Raw genomic sequence first — 23,848 nt, 5'->3', positions numbered from 1 at the left:
GAGGAGCAGAAAGGATCACTAAATTCCCCTCGTAAGGCATTTAGCTGAAAAGACCAAAGCTATTTTAAGTGAACACCAGCATGCTTTCAGAGTCATCAATGAGAGCTCTCCATCCTGGCCAGTCAGCTGAAAATATTCACAGCTGCAGACAAAAATCTTCAAAGTCTCATCTTTATAGCTGGAGAGAAAAAGCCGAGGTGCTGGCTTTCCTCAGAGGGCACTCATTCCTGCTGGACCATAATCCAGGCGTGTTCCAGCTCCCGGGGAAGTTGTCTCCTGCAGGACCCGTGGAAATGTTTCTGCAGTCATGAGACCAGCCTGCAGGAAGTTAATCCTTGTCATCACCTTTGTGACTCACCTTGCAGTTTCAATTGGACAAATTATTCCTCACATCTCCTCTTCAGAAAAACCAACCGCTGTGTTGAGTTGTTAGTGCAGAATGGCTGCCACGTTCCAGCTCGGCCAGATGGATTACAGCAGTGAGTCATCAAATTGAGTTTACAGGCACAACAGCTAAGATTTGCAAAGAAGCCTAAGCCTTATTTATTTCACTGGAGTTAAATATCTAAAATGTTTCTATTCTGCTAAAACCCCTCAGCAGCATACCTGTTACCTGTGGTAGTGGTAGCTGCATGTTACGTGCTGCAGGAGTTTCACAATAGATCAGTTGTTGAGCAATAATGCTAACTCCACACCATTTGCAATGCCAATGTGGTCTGGAACAGGGGAAGAATCATTATAGATATAAAACCTTGAACTCATCTCAAAACAAAGAATGACAATGTTCAGACCAAATAAATCAAAGTTTCATTCTTTTTATTTTAGTGTTCTCAAAAACTGCTTCCTCGAGGACTCTGACACTTAAAGCAATCTGGGACAGGGACAACAACTTTTATTGGTGGTGGTTTTGTTTGTTGACAAACCAGAAACTCCAGGAAATAAAAAGTAATTACTTTGAACAATAGCCACACAAGCTGTCTTATTGTCTTCAACTGAGATATTTGTATAAATAAATACATTTGTATAAATATTTATACAAATTTCTCTGAGTATTGTAACCTAAGCAGTAGTAGAGCCGAGATGCACATTGTCTGCCATGATGAAGACCAGATTATATCCTGTTGTATTTTTCATATCTTCTGTCTTCCCTCTTCAGCACTTTTAAAAATTATTTATTCAGTTATGGTCCCTAAACAGCATAATGAGCAAAGACCTGAAGCCATTACGTCAAAAAATGCGAACATAATAACCGAAGAATATAGGCAGATGAGAAAAGAGAACAGCTGGCAAAATAAATAAGAAAATGAACTTTCTCAATGTAAAATAACTGATTTTGGCATCAGAATTGAAAATCACAACATGTCGGAGACCAGGAGAAATCTTTATAATGCAGGTCGAACTTTCAGTTAAATTACTTCCTTGATGAACAACCCTATTTAGATGGCTTCATATTGCTGAAATAATTTAGATTTTTTTTTTTAACTGTAAATTATCTTATCCAGCCCCTCTCATATCTCTTTTAGAACATGTTTCACCAGTGATTTCAGATCTGCAAGGCCATTCCAAGTATTTCCTGTGGTGTGTTGATAAATAAGGAATAAACCCAAACCTCCTGCACTCAAAGTCAGGCGACCCGGAGATTCTGCCCATGATGGTTCTTCAGAGGCCCGATGCAGATGCCTCTCTGTAACACATCACATCAAGACCATCACCTGCTCACAATGCTCCTTCGTTACACGAGCTCACTCTGAGGTAGAGACTTTAGCCCTTTAGCCATCAAGGATTTGGAAGTTATTAATACTGCTCCATCAGACACACCGAACAGCCCCTGGAAGGGCCTCGTTCACTACGCATCTCATTGCCAGGAAACCGTATAAAACATTAAAATTATAAAATGGATATAAAATCAATTAATTGTAAGAAGGTGGTGTTATTACAGCCACATTTGAGATTATAACGCACTTTGACATTAAAACCCAATAAGATTTCAGTTTATCTAATCCAAAAAGACTTTCTATGGGAGATGCCAAGTTGTCCCCACACATACATTTTTTTATTGGCAAGGAAACTAAGGATTAAATTATATTTCATCAGAGCAAGATCTGTCCTTATGCTCTGAAGCTGCAAGGTTTCATTACATCACACGTCTCCTACATCCTTGGAGGCCACTAACAGCTCCAGCATCTCTCCATTTAGTTACAAATTGCCTTCACTTATACCAAAAAGTCATCATGAATTGGATGAAGACCGTCTCACAGAACTGTTTTGCTATTTTCTATGCCCTCTTCTCAAGCAGCAATGGTCTCCTCTTCATCTTTTCCAGGACCCTGAGTGAAGCAAGATGTTCAAATTACTTTCTCTAGACCCAGTTCAGCAGTTTTACTAGCAGAACAGCCACCTGATTTGGTGGAGAAAGGGCACAACCCAACTCTTCACCAGTTCCAATGCGTGCAGCCCTGCACCTTGGAGAACACCTTTTCTGAGAAAGATCATTCGCTGTATAAAGTGGCGTTAGATCTGCTATTGCGTATGTGCCAGGAGGGCATGCAGATTTATTAGAACACAAATGTCAGCTCGTTTGACTGATCAGGCTCTTATTCTGCAGGCTCTCACGCTTGTGATCAGAAAAGTCGTCTTCAACATTGTTCACATAATATTCTACCCAAGCTGATGGACATACGGTAGATATAAAGAAAGCAAAAAGATTTAGTCTGCTTTGTCAGTGTGAGGCTGAAAGTTTTGTGCTTGTTTGTTGCTATATTAATAATTAAGTGGTTTAATTCAGTTTTCATTCTAAGTAAGGAAATGTGATTGAAAGATTATAAGAGTGCAAGACATCAAGCCTGAGAGCCTCCTGTAGATACTAAACTTTGGCAGAAGGACGCCAAGGAAACTGCTCATCAGGAGAAAACTGAACCCATTCCATAATGTTCTGTCAACGGTGCCGTTTGGTTCCTTACCCTCCAGAAAGCAAACCTGCCCCTGTGCTGGAGAACGACAGAGCCTCTGCCACCACAGCAAGTGACGGGACGCACTGTACCGTTCACAACTTCAAAATTAACCTCCTCTCAGACCTCCTCTGCATCCATGTCAGGAACTAACAAGGTAAAACCCTGTGCTGCTTGTTTAACACTAAAGAGTTTTAATTTTTAATGTTAACAGTTATACCAGCCCAAACATGTATATTGAGATTTTTTTATTAAATGGAGAGGAGTGTGTGGAAAATTAACACTGAGAAAGGATCAGAAGCAAATTCATAACAACCAAAAAGCCAAGGTAGATGTTAAGTTGACTGGACAAGATTCTGGGCTAAGTTTATATGACTGGTTCCTTCTTCCACTTGCTTACCTCTCTCTAAGGCTGTCTCTCCAGATTTGCATCTGGAAGGGGCATCTTGAAGCAAAAAAAAAACAGAAAAAAAGTAGAAAGAACATGGAAAAATGACCAATACTAAAATTTAAATGAAATTTTCAAACAGTGGACAGATATAGAAAGGAGAATGAAGGATTAGGTCTGCTGTAAGAGAACACTAAGAAAAAGGTGGGACACAGGCATGAAGGAGGTGTATGAGGAAGCAGGAAGGATTGGCTGTAGTTGAGCAAGACTCAAAATAAGCAGGCCTAATGGGCTAGATCCTCAGCCTGTTTGCACTGGCCTTGCTTTTTTGATTCAACAGAGCAGTACAATTTACACCGGCTGACGATCTGGCCCAAGAGCTGCAAGTTTGAGGATAGACCATATTCGTTGCAAGGCTGCAAACCTTCCCCACCCTAGGAAAACAAGAAGCGTAATCTGGTCCCTGAGCTTGCTGTAGCCAAGTGGAAAAGGTGCCAAACACCTGAATATCCCATATGTGAGGCTCTTTATTTGGGGAGGAGGGGAAAAAAAAGAGACAATAAAAACAAATTTACTGCCAAATAGAAGTGACCCTAATGCTTTCCTATAGAGAAACAATGACATCCAGTGGTGAGTTACATTAATCACAGGGCTTAACATTAACCGTATCAGAAGAAATCACAGCTCATACCTGTTCCAGGGATGGGATCAGTTGCTGTACCCGTTACCCTCGTCCAGAGCTACTCCAGCCCTTGGAGACTTTAAAACTTTTAAAACTCATAAACCCCTACTTCTTACCCTTAGGGTGATCTGATTCTTGCACAAAATTCTCCTCCTGCTGTCCGTGAAGAGGTCAGTACAGATCTGGACCATGATGAACAGTCCCAGGCTATAGGTATCACAAAATTGCCTGCTTACACTGCTTTGTTTTGTCCACCACCAAAGTGGAGACAGAAGACCTTTGGTTTGTTGCTTTTATTCAGATTCAGCTTTTCTCCTTCAGGGACTAACCCCTCAACCCCAGCCTATTCAGCTTGATTTGTATTTTCAGCTCCTTTTTGGATTTGTACTATATGCTGTCACCTATGTTTCACATTTTAAAAATTTACATTGAATTGATCATACATTCCCTTCCTATCATTTAAGTGCATCATGAGCTTTCTGAAGAGAACAGAAGGGGGATTTAGATAAATTGACAGGTGACGCACTCAGCAGCATACTCTATCAAGAAATGTTCTTGAAGTAAACTCTCACGTCACCACTAGTCTGAAGGCTCTGGATGAAGAGCCACTCTCCAGAACTGGGATGATTTCTTTCCTAAGTTTGCCAAGAATCCAGTCTTTCTAAGCTTTACTTTCTCCTATGCATTTCAAAGACTGACGTATCTACCACCACAAGGTGCCCTTAAGGGGAGGTGACACTGATACACTTGTATTATGGGCAGGCGCAGTGGAAGATGAGCAGAATTTTTTGTGTGCAAGATGAAAACACCTACCTGGTAGACTTTTGAGAAGAAGCTTGGATACTGGATTCCTAACAGGATTTTGTCATGTAGGTACTTTCAAAAATCCCATCAGACACCCAACATCATCAAACAATCCAATCTCAAACAATCCAAAGACTCCTCCAACTGTTTCTATCAAAGCTACACGAAAACCTGTGCTAGATCAGATAGTGAGGAAGAAACAAGTGCCCCACCAGGATAAAGCCCTGTTGAGTGAACTGCTTTAAAAGCACACCATTAAGAGCTGTTCTCCACTCTATTTCTAACCTTCACAGGCAAAACACACAGAGGAGACAGAGAGGCACATAGAGGAGAGAAAATTTGCTTAGAAGCACACAGCAAAGTCACAAAATCAATGCCAGTTCTGCTACATCCTGCTGTTTGTACCAGTTGCTTGTCTGCAGCCTGTAGGGATCAGGACTTCTAAATACTCGAGTTAAACGGTCCATGGTAAAACATTTACCTGGTTTCATTTTTGCTAACTGACCCCTAGCTCTCATATTAAGGAGCAATGTTAATGTGAGGAGCGGATTAGTTTTCATGGTACCTTTCTTAAACACCTCACTCACATATTCTCCATCCCTTTCTTCTTCCAAGCTAAACAATTCTCACTTTTGCACTCTATCCTCAGATGTAAACCCCACCCAGCCTTCTAACCATCTCATGACATGCTTTTGGTGGACTTCCAAACCAAAGAGGTTTCCAAACTGAACCTCCAAAATGTTTGAGGTTTCCCCATCTCTGTCTAGTACTTTCCAAGAGCACACTCCCATTGATTCTGGAGGCAGCCTTGAATCCAAACTAACCATAATGCAGTCAGGAACAAGTCTGGCTACTTTTTAATGAGGAAATATGCTCCTGGGAAGTATCACGCAGTGATGGGCAAACCTCAAACACATTGGAGGTTCTGCTCATAAACCTCTTTGATCTAGAAGTCTCACCCAGTGTCAAAGAATTGCCGGTGGTGCATGCAGAGCAGCGTGCCAGCCGTGACATGAGAGAGTTATTGTATCGGCGGGCAGGCAGCGCAGTCACCGCTACACACCCATGCTGCTGACTGGAGCAGTCCAGCGCTTTAACAAGAAAAGAACATTTCATTACCAGGAACGAAAGAAAAAATAACCCAGAAATACGCAATTCAAGTTAACAATCACCCCTCCCCACCCCATAAACTCCCACTGCAGTCGTATCTAGTAGAGCCAGTTCTAACGTTGCTCTCAAATCTGCAGCTGCAGAGAGCCCCAGCCAAGCCAGGTTCAGATGATAATGTGGCTTTAACTGCTCGTTGTTCCACAGTGACCCAGAAATCAAGCTCTGCTTGGATGCACCGCCCTTTTTTTTATTAATCTAAACTAAAAGACTTGAACTCTGGAAGAACAAATCTGGTTTTGGTGCATGTCACAGTTCTCCCACTGGGACAAGTCCATCTACAACACAAAGTCATTACAGGCTAAGCTGTAAGGCTGGCTGCTTATTTCAAGCTGCAGAGCCTCACAATTTCTGCATCAAAGACCTGTCATGTTAGGTAGGTGGTAACCAATGCTAGAGAAACAAAGAACTCTGAAACCGAGGTTGAGCGAGAAAATGAACCAAGGCACCAGGTGCCCTCTGGGTTTGTGCCTGTCCGTCTGTCTGACATTTCTCCAACTCCTGCACGTGAGGACAGAGGTGATTTTCAGTCACACAGAGAACTTTTTTCATTGTGCTGATAAGAGTTATGGAAGAGGGACCCTTTTTGTGCTACAAACAATATTAAACTTCAGGACTTATTCTTCTCCAAGTGGTTTATTTGTTTGTTATGCTAAACATCTGCACAGGACACCAGGCTGATTGGTTTGCCCCAGGCTCCTTATCCTCTTTCTTTACATCCCAGTCCTCAAACAGATATTAATAACAGACCAAACTACCTTAAGGTTGAGTGTGTCATCAAAACACTGTTAACGGCTTTTAAGTAAAAAGAAAATTACCTCTTGTTTTTTACAAAGTCCAAGAAAACGTGGTACTGCTGTTTCCTAGCGACAGACTGCGCACTGTGCAGCACTACAGTGACTGCATGAGGAGAGAGTCGTCACAGGGCAGAACAGGGTCACGTACCTGCAGCCTCCAGAAAGGAGGGCAGCTACTCCTGAGGCTCCCGAGCAACTGCTATTATTGTGATGTCCAACTGAGCAATATCTTATTTCTAATTTTAACATTCAAGAGGAACTTTTTGTTTGGCCTGGCTTGGCTGGAGAGCCATTGGCAGTTGCCTATGGCTGCAATGCTAATATGTGAGGAATTTAGGTTGGCATCCTGCTCCTTGACACACCGACGAGGAGCTGTTGTTTCTCAGTGAACTCCGACTTCCCGTCTGCTTCGCTGTCAGCCTGTACAAAAGCCACCAAACAGGAGACTTGCAGGTCATCTGGCCCAGTTCCCGTGCACTGTAGCCTCTTGAAAACTTTTGGTTGTTGTCTGCGGCTCCTACTCAGGTGAAACAAAGGTCACAACAAACCAGAAAACTTCTCAAGCTACAGAAATAGGCTGGAGAAAATAAGAAGTGAACCAATGCGAACCTTTCACTGTAAGGTCTGAAAAGATTCTGCTAACTTTTTATTATCAATAGTATGTAACTTTTGATTGTCTTTTCATCTCTGTTATGTAACCAGAGCCAAAACAGAAGAAACACTGTGCTCATATTTGTAACTGCCCGTTACAGTTTTGCCCGGGTTAACTAAAACCGACAACCGTAACTCAGTACCAGCAACAGCCCTGAGGGAATAGTTCTGAGCTGCCTAAGACTGGAAGGACTGATGAGAAGAGGAGCCTATACCCCCTGTTTCAAACTTCTGAGTAAATCGGAAGCTTTCCAGAGATAACCACCCCTTATCTGCCCCGACTGGAAAGTTCACAGCACTTCCGTGAGACAACTCAGATTAGCCTTGCTAAACTCAACCCAACCGCTTGATCCACTGAACTTCAGACAAGATAACCCCGAAGTACATTAATGAGATGAGACTGAATCAGCCCTAAAATGAGAGATGCAGAAGATTGACCCAATTTTTCCTTTTTCATCCCTTCTTCCCATTCCTGCCCAAAATTACTCAAGTTGTTTAGTCTAACATTTCCTAGTACTTTAATATATTTATTTAAAATAAAATGAAATTACGGGATAGCCATTATGAATCCTCAGTGGTTCCATACTCTTCTCTTGCCAGTCAACCCAAAATTTTCTTTTCTCTTTTTCTTTTTTTTTTTTTTTAATTCTCTTCAGATCCCATCTCGTGTTTCATTGTGCGCTTCCTCTTCCCAGTTAGGGCTTTCGTATATTTTAACTCCTTCACCCTTCCTTGTGCCATCACTTAGTCAAACTCTCAATATTTGCTTGTTTTTGAATTATTTCCCCTACATTTTTTTGTCTCACTCACCTGATTATTTTTATGGCTTCTTAATCCCCATGTAATCACTCATATCTTCCATCCAGTTGGGACACACACAACTGAACGCAATATCCGAAATCCCCTGATGCCAGTGCCATCTCAGCAAAAAGCGTCATTATCTATTTAATATCTGGTTTGCTGTCTCCCTGTAACTCACAGGTCGTGTCCAATAATCCTGCTTCCCAAATTTCTCTGTCTGATTAAGTACTTGCAGTTTCCTTTAGACATATTAGCTACATTTTTCTAAACTGAATCATGTTTGTTTTCATCTTATTATAGTACTAATCTCTTGAGCCTTCTTTTGTACAAGTGGATGGAAATAGTTTTTTCCCCTTATTATTGCACAAGAGGGTTTTATGTCTTTGGATGTGTCATAATAAAATGGTTTTGGTAGCAGCAAACCTAATTCCTGTTGTTATTAAACCATAACACATTTCAGGACAAGTTAGTCATTGTGGAATAAAACTGTCTTGTGAGCAGCACTTATACCTGGCAGGAAGTGCTGAGGAGGAGGAAGTGGGCTGGAGATGGACAAAGAGGAAGGATTTATAGGCTGAGTAAGAAATTAAATCAAGCTACTCTTAAGAAGTTAAAAAAAAGACTAATCACTAATGGGAAAATTTTTATGTTACTCAAAAGATTATGCACCGACCACCCTTTTCATATGATAGAAGGAAAGCCAAAGCAAGGTAGGAAAACCTTGATTCTATGTGTATTTGTGGTGAAAAAATATGTAATCCAAACTTTGTCTCAGCTGAGGTACTTGGTCTATAAAGAGGCCGCTCTCCTCTTGACTTACGTGGAGTCAGTGTGTTTTATATGTAGAGATGAGCTTTGAGGGATTTACAGCCAGTTATGGACCATTTGGGAAAGGTATTTTCTTCACATTCGAAGCTGGCTTTTCTTCCCAGCCATCCAGTCCTCCTGCTACTATATTTCAAATAACTGCTTGCCAGATCAGAGGTGGTAGTGACGGGAACAGCGCACTCTGCTTTGAGAGAGCAGGGCCACTCATGCACAGCCAGCCTTGGCTTGTCCCAGGCCCCACGATTTCCTGGGACTTAAAATTTTATCTGGCATCTGAATTCAAATATGTATATACTACTAGGTTTCTGTAGTGGCTGGTCTACTACACATGTCCGTCCAGACTTGCCAGACAACCTTATTTGACCTAGACCGTCTGAATTTCCAGTGTAAGCTGGTCTGCAAAAGACCAACTTGATGGCCTGACAGTACAGAAAGAAGAGCTCTCTACAGCGTATTTTCAAGACTGGAAGGTTGTTGCAAATCCAGTACCATCTGACAAAGATGAAAGGTAGGATATGGCAGAAAGAGAATTCATGTGTGAAAAAGAATTTGGGTGATGAGTTAGCGCAGATGCATTACATGTCTTTCATTCAGGAGCCCTGGTCAAATCACACAGCTCAACTGAAGAAGATGGCAATGTCCCATTTTATACCACTTGATACCTACAAACTTACATGATCTTCTGGCAGCTATACGTATTTATGCACCAGCTGGATGTATTTATATACAGAACCTAGTTTAAAGACTCTGATTACGGGAGGCACCTTTCAGAAGAATACCCGTGAAGAGATGGTGTGGAAGTGACAGTGAAGGAGTAACAGGGGAGGGAAGCAAGTAGAAATAAGAGTGGGGGGAATTAGCTGGTCCCAGAGAAATGAAGTGGACCAGGAGCAAACACTGAAGTCAACAAACAGAGGGAGGAAACAAAGAAGAGAGAGACAAAAATCCTCACTTAGCAGTTTATAGTAACAAGTCTTTGGAGAACTCTCTGAGTTTGCAGCCCTTGGAAACGAAGCCCTCACTAATGCAATCCTGGAGAAGCATCCCCACTCCAAGTCTCAAACAGTATAGATCCAGGAAATATTAAATCCATCTGCTGCAGCGAAAATGTTTTATCAACAACAAAAAACCCACTTGATTTATTCTCTAGACACTGAGCCCAGACTCAGTCACTAAGCTGTGCTATCTAATGTGGTTAGACAACTTCTAGGGAACTAACCTCTTGTTGCCGTTACTCACAGTATTTGCTTTTCCCCTGTTGCCTTACTCATCTGATTCCTCCCTTCTTATTATGACTCTGGTTGAGCTGATAGGTCATAATTTATACAACAGGCTGAGGCTTTCGTTCCTTTGTTGGTAACCCAAGCCAGGGAAGTGAGTTATTCTTGCCTTTGCCGTGTTTCTCTGTCTCATTCCTTTTCTGTCTGGAAGCTTACCTAGACCTAGAATATACAACCTCCATAGTAGTACCCATCCAGAGAGAGGCCAATTAGCTTTCCCTCCAGTTTTAGTTACAGCATGTGCTTGTGAGTGTCTTTGGATGAGTTTTTCACTTGATACCAGGTATTTAATTGAAACCTGCAGTGACACAGCACCATCAGTCCCAAAGTGCTTTCCAAACCAGAGATTTTTCCACCTAAGTTCTCCTAACATTAAAACAGAGGCAGCACTGGGTACGATAAGGCACACAGGAGGCACTTTGCCTGCAAGGTCAATGTGTAGTGGACTTTTTCTCAGGCTTTGTGTCCAGTCCAGCTCCAGACTCTTCAAAAAATACCTCGCCTACCTTTGATGCTGGTTCCAGGTCAGTTAATTAGCTCCTCCCATGTGGGTGAAAGCCAGGGCATGGTTTACACTTGTTTATACCATGACCCACTTGTGTTACGTAGTGGACACAGAATGAAACTCCTCAAGTCCTGAAAGGGAACCTAATTGCTCAATGGTCACACATACCCAGTAGTACAGAATGGTTCTTCCCCATCTTTCTGGGACAGCAGCTACAGTTCCTGGGAGTGAAAGGCCCGTGACAGCCCAATACTTTGTGCACTGTGACCCACCAGGACACAGACATGGGGCTGCACTCCGGGCTGCAGCTGCACTGAGGTTCCTCACAGTGTAAAATGCTCCTCTGTAAAATACCAGCAACTTCAGCTAATTCTACTGTGACAGCAAAATCGAGACTTGAGTGGAGACAGGATCCTATGTTGCCAAAACTGGCTGCCCTCCTAATATGTGCTCTCACATCCGTCCTAAAATGCTGGCTACCAAATTGCATGAGGATGACCAGATCACTTAGTGATAGACAAAAGGCAAAGGATTCACACAGGGCAAAAATACTCCTCCCCTTCCACCCTACCCCATCCTATTCCATCTCATCTCCAAGGAACCTCGCATTCTTCATCTTCAAAAAGAGAAGGGAGGACCTACATCAAGTTGAGCATTTTCTTGTTAGAATTTAGGACATTATCTGCATCTTCCACCTTCATTCCCTGTGGCAGTGTGAGTCAAATCTGGCTGGTTCTTCCCTAAGCAATATCAAAAGAAAAATGTAAGGATTCAGTTAGGTAACGATAAGGTATAATCATGTGGCTACTTGAGACACATTAAATTTCTTCCCAGGAAGGGCTGAAAAGTTGAGCTCACCTGCCAATTTTTCAATAACCCAAGCCTTAAACCAAACCAAACAAAGCCAAAATACCCTCCCCTCCAGCAGAAACAGATGAGAGAACTTGAAGTAGCGCCAGCAATAGAGACAAATGTGGAGCTGGTCCATTCAAATACACTTCACCTGGTTCAGAAACGCGCTCCCGGCGGCTGGCGCGGGAGCAGCGGGTCCTGCCGTGCGGTGTGTCGGCTGCCGCAGCCGCGCCAAGGGTGGGTCCGGTGATTATTGCATCTGCCGTCAGTGAGACACTGCAGCCTGGAAACCTGGGAGATGAAAGGCAACGTATAAATATACAATATTATTGCTGCTATTACTATTATTTCACTGGCCTTTTGCCTCGCTTTCTGGTTGAGCGAGAGAATATGAGTACTCTTGAATGTCCCCAGCCCTACATTTAGTCAAGCCTCGTCTTTAGCACTGTAGACCTTCAGATATAATTTTTTCCCATCATCTCAGTTCACAGAGCCACAGACTGTGTTTCTTTTCTTGGTATTAACTTCAAAGTATTTTTCCTTTTAAAATACAAGTCAACGTTATTTGTTAAATGACTGTTTTGAACTCGGATCCAATATTTTTAGTAAAAAAAAAAAAAAAAAGAAGTTTTGTTTTGTTTTTTAACTGGAAGGAATCCAAACTATCCGCGGCTTTTATAACCCAACTTCCTTATGAGTCAGGACATTTATTGCCAGAAAAATATTATTTTAACTTTATTAGTGCAATATAGCAGTGACATCTAGTGGCTTTCATCAGCGTCCTGATGGGCGAGGGAGAGGCGACTGGGAACACATCCAGCTCAGGGCTGCATTAAACCATTGTTGAGAGCCAGTGGAAGGTGAGTGAGCCCTTCTAAGACATATATAGAGTTCATTAAAATTATAAAATTCTAATAATATAATAATGAAAATAAACTCTAAGTTAGGTAATTCTAATGGTATAACACCCATGTGTGATTTCTTCAGCTCACATTTATAACAAGAAAGGTAAAATTTATGGTTTCCTTTATCCAGGCTAAAATATTTCATTGTTCGCACTAGGGAGCTCCTTCACTGTGAACTAAAGAATCAAGATTTTCAAATTTCTAAATCAATGTTCAGTCCAAGGCAATTTACAGACCATTTAGCTGAAGTGCCGTGGGCAGAGCCCAGCTCCTATTGAAAGAAGCAGGAGTTGTGCCGCAGTTTTCTGTAAAGATTATGTCTTAAACATTATTTTTCCAAAGCTGAAGCTCCCTCTCAGCTATTCAGCTAGGATGTGCTTGCACGCAGACTTAATTTTACACTCAGGAATACCAAAAACCTGTCAAACTGGCCTTTTGGTACCAGGGTTGAGGCAGAGCAATCACCAAGCTGGCAGACAGGGAAAGCTCTCATCTTCTAAGTAAAACTGACACCAGGGTTCAGGAGAAATGTAACACTTATAGTGCTGGCAGGAGAGTTTAACATCAGCTTTGTAGCTTAAAATATTTTTCTTTAACTGTGGAACAGCATTCATTTTACAACCAACTTGTGGGATCCTTTTCTTCCTCTTTGAGTTTCCCTGCAAAATTTAGCTGGGCACAACAACTGCTAGATGTTCTTTGAAGACAAAGTCGATGATGCTTGTCTGACAATGCTCAACTGGCTTTAGAGCTTCAGGCTATTAAACATTTCTGTGATTTCAAATTCTACTTACACTTATTCTACTCATTCAAATTTTACTTATTCTATCTTACACTTCCTTCTGTCCCTTTGGCTCAAAATGTTTTTCTTTACTTTGTCAAACTTTCCACACAGAAGCCTTGTTTAACTAATAAGTTAACTGATGAAAAGCTACTAATGATTATTTTATGCAGTTGTGGACATTCAATCTGCATACAGAGAAGGAGACGAAATATTGGAAAACTTATTTTGTACAAGCTTATCAGTCTGTGCTGGCTGGCTGCAGCCTAGATAAGCCACGGGATTGCTCTGTAGCGGACAGAGATCCCGGCGGAGCTCTGCGGTGCGGCCGGCGGGCGACGGCTCCGCAGGTGCGTGCCTGGGCGCGCGTGTGGACGTGTGTGCTCAGGAGTTTTATTACGAGAGGATTTACTTTTCCATACGCAGCAGTGACAGCACCCCAGAGGAAGTCATAGCTGGGAAGTATCTAATATAATATTTGCACTGCGTCTGCAGTTTGTGTCAGTGTGCCAATGCTGTTGCTCCACTCTCCCTCCTCCTCGGGATTATTAGGGGGTTTGTAACATTAAATATAATGACTGTCTTTGAAGTTTAGACTTGAGAACTGAGACGGTTTTTCCATGTTGGCAGTTAAGTTGCAGCGTTCTTCCACGGATGGCAGGCCAAGGAAACAAGCGGTCAGCTCCACGGCCGCCTCAAGCACCTCCACAGAGTCAACCTCCTGCTCCCAGCCTGGGTGAAGCTTCCACCCCAACCTTCGCTTGCTGCTCGGCCCCAGCTCCGTCATGCTGCTACAGCCGGGATGAGGTCAGACCGGGGGTGTCCTCCTGTGTTCCTCGGGCAAAACCCCCTTGGGCCAACGCAGCCCCGGCCCCTGAGTCGCAGCTGATGGTGTCTCCAGGATCTACAGCCACAAGGCAGCATTCCCCACACGCCGGAAAGTGGTGAGTCAGAGCAGCGGCTTGGGGGAGACTTCAAATACTCCAACAGGTCTGGCAGAAATATTTATACACCTGCATTTTCAAATATGCTCTACTTTTCTCACTTTATAAATACATAGGATCCAGTAGAACACTTGGCCTGGCAGATCCAAGCATGCCCCTTTTTATTTGATGAACCAGCTGTTTTTCTGGCCTGTTCACATAAACATATTTGTGTGTGTTGATTTTGTAGTTCATTGGGAAAAAGAAACAGATGACAGGTTGTATGTCCATTTTTGTTATGTATATAACTGCCACATAGAAAATTCCCCTCCTGTCCATTTACTTGTTTACTTTGCATGAGGAAAGCAGCACATAAAACACCCAGAGAAGGCATGGAAGGTAGACTGCTCATGCTTTTTTAACCAAACAGATGCAAAACCAGTTCATACAGGTGAGATGTTGCAGTGGCTCTGTTTACAGGTCACCATGGGCTGCAATATCATGTTGATATGAGTCCACAAATGGGACAACTGATGTAACCTGGACAGCGAGCTCCTGCTCACATATTCATTCCTTTGGTTTTGGCTTCCACACCCATGTTTCTACGTGTGGACTGGCACTGCACTTCAAAATTCAGACCGGGTGTTTCAAAGGATCTGAGACAGTCCCTTGTGGCACTAAAATACCACACCAGATGGGCAGTTTGTAGGTTGCTTCGACGACCTACTTCCTCGCAGGTAGATGAGTCAAACACCTACCTGTTTAACTCCAGCATTGCAGGTAGGTGGACAGCAGACCCAAGCTGCATAGAGGCTGGTCAGGAGCTAATGGAATACAGCAGTCTCTACCAGCTCATTAAATTACAACAGGATGTCAAGGAATTTATTGCCAAGACTGAAAAAGAATATCCTATTATGGCCTCTCCCCAGCCCTATAACCTGCTGAGAACTAGACTTTAAAATGCTGTACTAGCCAATCCCTGTGAACTTTGACTTCTATTTGGAGGCATTGTTTTTTATTCAGCTATAAATAAGCTGAATTATGGGCCTTTTCAGGGGGGACACGCATCTGGAACATTACATGGAAAACCTCAGGTTAATGCTCTGATAGTTTGTCTAGGCAGTAAAAGGTAATTGCATGTAACACCACGAAAGTTGTGCAATCCCCAACATAAGGACCCTTGCTTCATGCAGATCACTGGAATCAGACAGAGGATAGGATATACTCCCTGGAGGGGCCAGATTTCATCTTGCCAGTTTTATTCTTTATACTAACCCTAAGAATATATTCATAATTTAATATTTTGGTTTTTTTCTGGTTGTCTTTGGGGGCAAACTGAAGAAGCTAAACCTCTATAAAATGGTTCATCCTGGTAAACATTCACATTTCACCAGCTGCTTAAAATAGTCACAATAAATTTCACAGCCCTCTGCCCCTTCTATTTCAGCAGGAATATCACTGAACTCCTCATTTTGTGCAGCAAATGAAATTTTAAAGAGCTTTTTTTGCGCATGTGATTTTATTTTATGACTTCACAGCCAAGCCAAAAGGGAGAAGACAAGTTAACAAAGCAACCCCATTTCCCCAAAGGAAGGCTTGTATTCTTGACAACGTCACATTAACAACAGCAGCGGATATGCATAAGCCAACGTGATAAAGCGATGGAGCAGGACTAGCCAAAAAGATATGGGTAAGCGATTACATTTGATTTCATTTTCAAGAAATAGTGATACTTTCTCCTTTCTTTGGAATTTTACACGACTTTCCACTTCCAGGTAAAATTCTGAAAGCAGATTTGAAAGCTCCCAAGGGGATGTGCTACTGGGACAGGACACTTGTGTAACGTGCACATGCTCCTTACAAGCAAGTGGCTTCACTGGGGAGAGAGGAGAGGTGCTTGGTCTGCCAAAACACAGCTATTCCTTTCAAGTGTGATGGGCACAGAGGGACCCCTTCGCTCTCTTTGTCAGCAAGACAACCTCAGTTGGACCGGCCCCAAAAATAAGTGAGGAGAACGACCTACTCAATTGACAGCTGAGCCAGGTGGCTGAATATATGGGAGAGAAATTATTTCCAAGCTGCATGCCAAGCTCATGTTCTCTGCAGTGGGGCCCCGTTTGGTGCTGGGGAAGAGTTAGGACTCCAAATCGCAGTGTCATGGGATGCTTTGGGCAGAGAATCGACCGCTGTTGGCTAGAGGTGCTGAGAGACAGTGCTGATCTTGCTGGAGCTCTGAAAATAGATCTGCACCTGCTATTAGCATCAGCTTTGCCATCAAAATCCTGTCCAAGGGTGTAAATAATTTACGAATAAGAGGGATTTTGGAAACAGACTCCACTCTTCCTCCCTATCAAGGAAACCACCCAGACAAGTAGTCCAAATCTTTCTGACCACTCAAAAGCCAAGCAGAGCATTACAAGCGTTAGAAGGAAGGAAGCATTAAAAAAAAAAGCCCACACAATTCAGAACTGTGCAATGGAAGAGTGCAACAAACAAACTTAGATTTAAAAAGTGGTCAAAGACCCAGGTATAAATTGACGTGAATGTACCTGAAGAACTGCCAGGGCCATTAAACGAATTTGCATGTGTCAGTGTCTCTGCTCCTTTTCTTACTCTGTCTCTGGGTTCCAGGCTTATCAAAGCACTCACAGTCTCTTTCTGTCTTCTGGTTTGTACCTGCTGCCCAGGCTCACAGCTGCAGTTGAACATGGGTTTTATTCTGTTAATAACAGTATAAAGAGGTAATAGAAGATATCATAAGTAAAATATTTCAAAAACAACTAATCATTTTAAACATTTTTATCTTGTGGTCCGGCTTGAGCTGCTTGAAATTCAATATCTGGGTTGCAAAGTAGTTCAACAATGACTCTAAATTAATCTTCAACCACTGTGATTTACTAAATCATATGACATTTTTCAAAACCTTTCCCTGTGAGTTTAAAACAAGGACAAAAAAATCCCCATGTCTGCTCCAAGAGGCAGGGAATCTTTATCCCCAGGCCAAGTTGGAGCATACACATTCGGAAGAGGTTGGTTTTGAAGGTGCTCATGGACTTTCTATAAGCAATAGGCTTGGGAATGCTGCTAAGAAGGAGCTAGGTAATAAAAACTGATTATATATGGAATATAAATCCAAAGAGAGCAAGAGCAACTTCAGCTATGTATGTCTGCTATTTTTACCCATCTGTGGGCTCTCGGTCACTGCACCACATGCTTTAAGTCAGTTGTTTTCATACTGTATGCACAAGTAACATTTCAGTTCAAACTAGTCCCCAGATTGTCCAGTTTGACAAGCCAGTTTGCTCACTCCGCAGTCAGCCAAAGCAGAGCATCCCCGTCCTGTCAGTGATCTGGACAGCCAGAGGGGCTCCACTGAGAAGAATTCCCATGCTGGCAGCCCATATGACAACATATACACTTCCTAATCAACATGTTCTTGCTCCCACAGGGGATTTTATTATTGGGAATTGGGTTGAATTTGTGTTGAACTCTCCTCAAAGACGGAGAATTAAAACCACTGGTTTGGTGCAGGTGACAGTTGTAAAAACCTTTAACTACGTCAGGATAACAAGGTAAAACAAAACTTGCCTTAGAGTTGTGTCCCCATTTACCTTGAACCCTGCCGGCCCTGTTGTTCACATGGATGCTGATGCTCTTCTCACACTACACCGCAGCACTGGCTGAGCAGAAAGGACACGTATCCATTCCATTAAGTTCTTGCACAAAAAAGTATTGATTTTCCTTAAAGAGGAATATCATCTGGAAGGCTGTTGTATCACTGCAGTAACTGAGAGGGAGCATGGCCCAGCCTGTTTGGATTGTGTCACATGGGACAAGTTAAAAGCTCGGCAATGGGCTCAGGAATTGCCAAAATGTCATAGCGGTAGTGGAAGAAGTAAAAAGTCTCGCCAGCTCTCACATGAATGCGTGTTGGCTCTAGTGCTCGCGCTGGAAGGCTTGATGTGGCAACTTGAATTTCCTCATTTTGCTCCTCTTGTTTCAGTTATCCAGCTGTGGAGTTAAAAAGCAAAACAAAACAAAAGCACCCAACCTGCATGATTAATCACTTGCTCTGCATAATTCGCAGTAAATAGCCAAAGGCTCGTCATGGCAAATAGTTCACTGATGCTCTGCAAGCTGACACACCTTGGTATGGGGTGTTCAGCCAGTTCTGACAAGCAGAGTCTTAGAAACGGGCCTTTGCAGGAAACCCATCAACAGAAAAAAAATACGGTATTTGTTACTGGCATATTTGCCAGTTCTGTTATTTGCCTAATATGGCAAAATGTGGTAAGAAAGAAGCAGAGGGTGCAAACAAACTACAATACGCTCTCCAGAAAACCACTGGGTACAGGGGTCCCATACCACCTGGAAGGACACGTGCAGTATTCAGACCCCTCAGCAACCACAGGTGGGGCACAATTTGCTTAAATTCAGCCCTGTACACAGCTCTGATTTCCAAAAGCGTGTGACACCAGACGTACAGAGCCCCTTTGAAAACCCAGCCATCCAACTGGGTCCCTAAATGAGTGCTGAGCTCTGTTGGAAGTAACCCCTGGAAGCTCATAACCTGGCTGCAGGTTTGCTGTTGTCTCACAGTGCTCGTCAGATGCAGGAGAAAAAACGAAACCTTGAGGGTGAAAGATCTCACCCAAGATCATCAGTGGGAACGTGTTGCTCTGGAACCTTGTTTTCCAGCTGGGCTCCCCTCCCAGTGTTCCCCAAGTGGCACCTGGCCTGAAGCACAGATGGATCAGCACCAGCACGTATACAGCTCTAAATAGGTCATATAGAATGGTGTTTCATTTTGGATCCCCAGCTTGCCAACAGATATTAGGCCACGTGTCTTGTCGTGAGAGAGAGAACTTAAGCCCGGCAATAACAGCTACAAAATTCTCCTCTGTGTATGGTTGTGGAATAAGGGCCCCTAAGCAAGAACCTTTGCCTCAGCTCCAGCGCTTCCTCACCCGCACTGTGGCTGCATCTCAAACGCTGTCACAGCGGAGTTCACACTGAGGAAATAACCCAACAAAGCCAAATTCAGTACAAGTCTTCCACCTTCCACAAGCTGTTAAAGAAGAGTTGCTTGCCACCACTGAAACGCGAATGCATTATCTCCGATTGTGAATCAAGGAGGCAGAAGAAGACAGGTTTTAAACTGCAATGGATAAAAACAGGGTTAAATGTTAAGATCAGGATTTATGGAGTCCTAAATAACGCGGTGAACTATTGGGGAAATTTATACTAACACTGGAATTAGGAATAAAGAAAAAATTATGACGTTTCAGGCTACCTCTGTTTCTATCGGGTTCTGCTCACAGCACATCACTTCCTTTCTTTATCTCCTGCTACTGCTGCTACTGACACAGGTACATTTCAGATTAACAGCAACCACAGAACAGGCAAAAAAGGAACGTGTGTAAAAGCAGAAGTTCTGTTCTAACCCATTGTTCCCTAAGAAACAAGGCTGCTCTAAGGTTTCTTAGCCACATGCAGTATCTATATGGGCTTTCCCTCTTTCAGGCACACAAAATTACTATGCACTCCAAATGAAATGCAGGAAAAATACCAAACAACCCGCACAGATGATGGGTCTTTGTTGTACTTTTTTGGTGGTATTGCTTGCCATTGCAACCAAACATAACCAGGAGATTTAGGGCAGTTTGTCCACAGCTTTACATCCTGCAGTTGCGTTAAACAGGGCCACATCATACCTAAAATGCAACATTTCTACTGCAAAACACCTGCAGGCTTAATATTTTCCCCAGGGTTCATACAAAGTAAGAAGACCTCAGATATGTAAATATTCAGAAGGGGCAGTAGCGAAAACACAAATACAGTACAAGCAAGAAATCTGTTCATATATGTGGACACAAAACTGTGAATAGCTGTGTTTTGGAGTTGCATGCACCCCAGCAAATACACCAAGAGGACACTCAAGAGGGCATCTTGTCTGTTTTCTTGCCCACTAATGGTACCAAGAGCATTTCTCTCACAGAAATAAACCACGATGCAGATTTCCTCTGCTCCCCCTGTTCTGGAAAGCCCACGTTCTGCTCACCGAAATCTTCCAAAGTAGCTCGAAAGCGCAATGTGCTGTGAGGAGACAGGTGAGTGCGTCCCCGCACAGGGCGGCACGACCGGGCGAGTTGCGGTGAGGAAACGAGCTCAGCAGCTGCTCACCCCACAGGTGCCGCAGCCCGACGCGCAGCAAACCCGGCCCAGTAAGCCCAGCTTTGAAGGAAAAGTTAATTCACTCTTCAGCAGTGCTATTTGCCTTGCTGCTCATGCAGGGCTAACTTTGGTATTGCTTCCATTGCCGCTCTTGCCCTGAATATATGATTTTGCTCCCTCCATTCCAATTTTCTTTCCAACCCCTGTCAAGGCAATCAGTGCAGTCATTTATGGCCTTTCCGTCTGCTGAAATGTGATCTTCAGCATAGCAAAGCTTGACCTCTCTTGCTTTTCAGGCCAGTACAGCTTTCTTCTAAGGCATCACTGGCAGTGGGCACACAGTACCTTTTTCACAGAGCAGTAAGGATGCTGCTAGTAAAAAGAAAATGTTGTTTTCAAGGTGAACAACGCATACTCATGCACACCCAAACCTGTGCCTTTGTCACATTTCCAGAAATGTGACCTGAGATCAGAGCTGGGAAGAAGTGAGGACCAGTGCATCTGCAGCAAGAGATCCAATCTGCAGTGCAGATTGTTTTTTAAACGAATAAATACACAGATACCTCGGTACCAGGATCCAGCCTGGCGCTCTGCTTAACCACATGCTTGCCTAAAACATAAAACAAACCTCCTGTGGGAACACAACCACTTCCACACCAACGCTTTTCCAAGTCCTCCTTGTGATTAAACTCCCTGGCACAGCATCACCCACCTTTGAAGGTCCTTTCCCAGCATCTTAGTCCCGCAGCTGCCCCCATGAATTTGGCAAGTGCGTGCGATGGTGAAGTGAATCAACTTGCAGCTGCCTGCCCCGCTCTTTGAGCTGCTCCGCATTTCCACCCCGTCTTTCGATGCTTGAGAAGATGCTCCACGGCCGCCTGGTCCTCTCCATCTCTCTCTTCTCCCCCAGAGTTGGGCGGTTTATCCTTCCTCAGCGCTACTAGAAAACTGAAAAGGTGTGTTGAGTGTGGGACCAGGGAGCACGTCTGTGCGGCAGCGCCCACTGCGTCATTATGCCTGCAGGCTCTCCCCACCAATTCTTACTTGCTTTTGGGCCTTCCATTTGCAAATTGGTGTCATTTTTTTGACACCAGCAGCACGAAGAGACAAAACCAGATGGAGATAACATGGGGGTACTTGTAGAGTGCATTGGCTTTGCTATAAATGTACAATCACAACACCCAGTAAGTCCAGCCTAAGCTGATCCCATCCGGGAGAGCTGCAGACAGTGCTGGCACAGGGGTTAACACAACGCACTGAGCCGGCCACACACTTTATCCACCATGTAAACTGCTCTTTTCCTCCACGCTGCAATGAACAGGGGTGGCACCTCCTTTCTCCGTCCTATTTTGGCCTTATCTGCTCAGAAAAATCTCGCCATTCAGGTACACACATTTTTTTAAAAAAAAAAACCTGTGTTTCTACAGCACATACAAACTCATAATTTGCTCCGTTTTCAAGATACCACATCGTTTTTCCTAAGGTGAAAGATTTGTAGCGCACAGCTTTGCTGAGATCAGAAGATCAAGCTAAACCCAGGCTGGAACGAGCTCCCCAGCCGGAGCTGTGCAAGCCAACACACCAGGGCAGCAGGAAGGCTTGGGAGGGTGGTAAAATCAGATTTTTCCCAAGCAAAACATTTTTATTGATTTGATAACCACCAGCATTTCATTCTGACATTAACTAAGATTCCAAACTAGATAATGGGAAATGGCAGCTTTCTGTTCAAAGCTGAGGGATTTACTCTTGTTTTTTTTCAACAACATTCGAATAGCTCAGAAGCATTTGCCCCATTTCTGATGGAGAGTTTCACCTATAAGCAGCATACCCTGGTATGTGTTTTCAAAAATATTTCCATATGCTAAAGGAATGCAAATGGTTGCCAAAGAAAGTGGCTGTTACAGCAGCAGGCTGGGGCTGTTTTTAAAGGAAAAACTGCTGCAGAAATGAGGTATCCACAGAGGTGCACTAAAGCAACACTAACTGCAGTGACCTTGAGATGACCTAGACCTCCTCATATTACAAAAATGAAAAGGGAGGTAGAAAATCTGAGGCCAATTAGGTGCTTTTTTTTTTTTCCTGGAGACATGATGAAATTTCCTGAAACAAAAACTTTAGCAAATTCTATAAAATACTTCTAGCTTTGGTGGAAAAATAAATTATTGCCTTTTTATCTCCTCATTCCTGAGGCACAGAACTGGCCCACTTCTGTTTGTGCAGATGGATTGGAGGGAAAACACCCAAAGAAGGGCCAAGTGGTGAGATTCTTGGCACGAGCAATTAAGTGTGAAGTTATTCTCAGGGCTGCCTATTTGTTATTGCAGCAGGAATCATTAAGATTATATGGAAAGATATTGTCTGGGAAGAAGTGTGAAGTAAGGATTATATGTCCCGAAATGTGATTAGTGAGCAAAGCATCGTCTGTCCTGCGCAGGGCGTCTCTGGACGAGCGATACGGAGGCGGCTCCCCAGGGGCTCGGCTTCTGCTCTGACGCACGTCCAGCGACAGGAGCCACCGCTGACCTGAAGGTTGTCTCCTCGCTGCCCTCTCGCACTTCGCAGCCGCTCGGATCCATCCCAGGGTGCTGACGGCAGTTTGCAGTTTCGCGGTGCGGTGGAGCATCCCTCCCTTCACGCGCGGGCAGAAGCTGATCCCGGAGGAGGGTTCGGTGTTCAGTGTGGCCCGGCAGAGCGGGGGGTGACGGCTCAGTCCCCAGCTGAACACATCCCCGCCGGCTCTTTGGGGATAGGCTGCTGCCCACAGTGTCTGCACAGCCAGGAGAGCTCCCTCCTGGCAGAGCTGTCCTTGGCTTGCAGTGGAGACAGCTCATCTGTGCCAGCGTCACCTCCTCGCATGGGACGTACACCAGAGAGCGCAGCCCTGGGTGGGCTCCCCAGCCAACAGCTACCAGGTCCTAGAGCCAAAATGGCAGAGGAGGGCAAAAGGGTCCCTTCCCTCTCTGCTGCTGTCCTTCCACCAACTCCTTCTCACTTCCCTTTCCCAAATAAGATGTGAGCAGAGGGGGGCGGCCAGGAGCGCTGGCTCAGCTCCACGCAGCCCAGAGCACAAGCTCTAATGCTGAGCCCAGCAACAGCATTTTCATTTCTTCACTGTCACTTCTGTCACCAGTGGCGCCATTCCAGGAGGAGGTAGCTTTCTCCAGCCTTCCCTTGCTAAGCACAATGGCTCACTTCTTTGCACCTCTGCAAAGCAAACTTCCGCTGCCACCAGCACTTGTGGCAGACCAGAGAGCTGCTGCTGTGCTGCTCTTCCCATCCTTGTGCCCGCTCTGAACCCCTCTTTTGTCTGCAGGCTGGGCCTAGGCCAGGATTAAATGGACAGGGGCTGCAAAGAGGGACGA

The 23,848-nt window shown here is 43.9% G+C and overlaps 1 long non-coding RNA gene across 2 annotated transcripts; it reads right to left on the bottom strand.

The window, feature by feature from the left end:
* Positions 1 to 596: 596 nt before the first annotated feature.
* On the bottom strand, positions 597 to 22,955 carry LOC110359649 (uncharacterized). 2 transcript variants are annotated; one of them, XR_010466247.1, is made up of 5 exons: positions 17,924 to 22,955; positions 16,862 to 17,031; positions 11,855 to 11,994; positions 11,494 to 11,591; positions 597 to 2,327 (listed from the first exon to the last, which is right to left on the bottom strand). It is a non-coding gene; the product is annotated as an uncharacterized LOC110359649 (long non-coding RNA). The 2 variants fall into 2 exon arrangements; XR_010466248.1 differs by lacking the exon at positions 11,494 to 11,591 and having other exon boundaries at positions 17,924 to 22,952.
* Between the last annotated feature and the right edge of the window lie 893 nt (positions 22,956 to 23,848).

This window comes from Columba livia, chromosome 14, assembly GCF_036013475.1.
Source record: "Columba livia isolate bColLiv1 breed racing homer chromosome 14, bColLiv1.pat.W.v2, whole genome shotgun sequence".
Lineage (NCBI taxonomy): Eukaryota > Metazoa > Chordata > Aves > Columbiformes > Columbidae > Columba > Columba livia.
The sequence above is the reverse complement of the archived record's forward strand: the minus strand, read 5'-3'. Positions and strand labels throughout refer to the sequence as shown.